A 2,613-nucleotide genomic window follows, 5' to 3' on the forward strand; every position below is an offset into this window, starting at 1 on the left:
TCAAGATTAGCATTATTTATTAAAACAGGTTCATCATCTCTGGGCATAGGGGGCCCTTCATAGTTTGAACCACTCCTTAGAGTAATTGCATAAGCTTGATCCGTAGGCCTGGTCGGCTGTGCTGGCAGGGTTCCCTGTTGACGGGCTTGTAGAGTAGCGGAAAGTTGCGCAATTTGATTATCTACAATTTTATTATGTGCTAGGATTGAATCAATTTGGGCATCTCTACTCTCCATGTGCTTCTGCATATTAACTAGCATCGCTCTAATTTCTACCAAAGCAGGGTCGGAAGATGAGGAGGGTTGTTGTGGTTGGTTCTTCTGGCCAGCATTGGGGTGGTAATATTTCTGTTGTTGTGTTGTGGCACCTGTGGTTCTTGTGGTGGTGGTGAATTTTGAACATTAGTACTCCGGTAGGAAAGGTACAGATGATTCCGGTACCTAGGATTGTAGGTGTTGGAGTATGGGTTATTCTGCCTATAAGCTTGAAAGGCATTAACTTGCTCCACGGAACTCCTGCAATCTTGCTCCCAATGACCTAAAATTCCACAATTTTCACAGAAAGCCTCATTAGCATTATTATTAATTGCAGAAACATTAGCTACATTAGCAGTTGTAAGATTATCTAATTTCTGGCAGATAGAGGTTAATTGATCGAGCTTGCAAAAAGGATACAGAGTCAACACTATGCCTCCCCTTGTTAGCAAAGCCTCTAGGATTCCCATATTGGGATTTATGTATCGCCATATCTTCGATAACTTGACCTGTATCATCAACATTAAGATTCATAAACCTCCCACTAGCTGCAGAATCCAAGATTATTCTAGATGAATTTCCAATGCCATTGTAAAATGCTTGGATTAACTGCCATTGTGCCAAATTATGGTGGGGGCATTCTCTTTGTAGATCCTTGAACCTCTCCCAAGCCTCATATAGCGTTTCATCGGACTCTTGAGCGAAGTTCTGAATAGCACTCCTTAGTACCGCTGTTCTCCCTGCAGGATAATATTTATTATAGAAATTCAAAGCAAGAGTTTCCCAGTCAATAATACCAAGTGCAGTTCTATTCAAACCATTAAACCATAATTTAGCTTTGCCACATAATGAAAAGGGAAAAAGAATCTCCCTGATTTGGTCCTGCGTGACCCCGGCTTGTCTAATGGTGTTACAGTACTGGCAGAAATCTGCAATGTGAAGATTAGGATCTTCACCCTTAGCTCCACTGAATTGCCTCCTCTCTATCATAGTGATAAATTGGGGCTTGATCTCAAATTGAACTCCATCTAGAGCCGGAGTGGGAGTAAGGTGCGAGAAATTTGTGAGCTTCGGCTGCGAGTAGTCACTGAGTTTCTTTTGGGCTGTCATCTCTGATTCTGAATTTGAAGGAATTTCTGCGTCGCTAGAATCAGAGGGAGGGTCTCTTCTATTGTTGTCTTCCTCAGAACCCGCCAGAATTTGTCTATAAATTTTCCTTTGCCTATGAAACGAGCGCTCGATCTCAAGATCGAATGGAATGTAACCTGATCTGGAACACCTGGGAATAAACAAGGAACTAAAAGACAAATATGAGAATTGCCTCAAAGAACTAACGTTCTCTGAGACAAGAGGAAATAACCTAGACTACAAAAATAATCAGAAACAAAAATAAAACCGTTTCCCCGGCAACGGCGCCAATTTTGACAGGCTAAAGTCGTATCACCTAATCAAAAATAATTCCTAAATCCTCTAACTAATGTAGATAGGGAAGTAGGGTTGAATTCACAGAGAAACGAGTCTTTCTATTCCTAATTAATTAATATAATCTAGATTATCAAGTAACCAGTATATTATAATTGAAGGAAACTAAACTACGAAGATTAATAGTAAAGAGAAAACAATGAATAAAAGGCTTAGGGTGTAGGTTCACCAATAAATAATATTCCAGGGTAAAACATAATAATCAACCATCAATGCATACATTAATCAGATTATAAAGGGCTTTCGCTACGTATTACAATCACACAATTAATCTACCGGTATTAAATCTCATCTCTTGAATCTCGACTTAACGAACCATTTATAAATTAACCTGCCTATTGAAACTAGACCTAAACATTAATTCTCATATGTCGAATCTCGAATCAATATTGTCAAACTCATGCATAAAAGATCTGCGCAAATCTAGTCACAAAGCATTAAATCAATCAATAGGAAATTAATCTAGCATTGACAATTAACAACAATAAATTACCCCTTCATAATATTTATGGATCCCCACAAACCCTAGAAATAGAACTACACACACATAATCAAAGCAAGAAAACAAGACATGATCAAAGGAATAAAATAAATAACTAAGATTAAGAGAAGATAAATTGTTACCAAAGAAATCTGGAATTAAGAAGAAAGTCAAGAACAAAGTATTAGAAAGAGAAACTAATCTAATAGCTAAGTAGAGAGAGAAAATCTAAAAGAGAAGGTAATTAAAATTACGTACAAAAATCGTACTTAAACATCCCTAAAACAAATCCTAAACGAAAACTAATCAGGTCCTCTAAAAACACGCGCCCGATCAAGCGAAGGGCCGCCCGATCGGGCCCGCTTTTTTTCTTCGCTCTTCCTGGCGCACCGCGCC

At 38.5% G+C, this 2,613-nt stretch overlaps 1 non-coding gene across 1 annotated transcript; it reads left to right on the forward strand.

Annotated features, from left to right (window-relative positions):
• Positions 1-876: 876 nt before the first annotated feature.
• On the forward strand, positions 877-983 carry LOC145641203 (small nucleolar RNA R71). Its single transcript, XR_014115264.1, has one exon. It is a non-coding gene; the product is annotated as a small nucleolar RNA R71 (small nucleolar RNA).
• The last annotated feature ends 1,630 nt before the right edge of the window (positions 984-2,613 follow it).

The sequence above is a fragment of the Chenopodium album genome, chromosome 7 (assembly GCF_948465745.1).
Source record: "Chenopodium album chromosome 7, dcCheAlbu1.1, whole genome shotgun sequence".
NCBI classification, from domain to species: Eukaryota; Viridiplantae; Streptophyta; class Magnoliopsida; order Caryophyllales; family Amaranthaceae; genus Chenopodium; species Chenopodium album.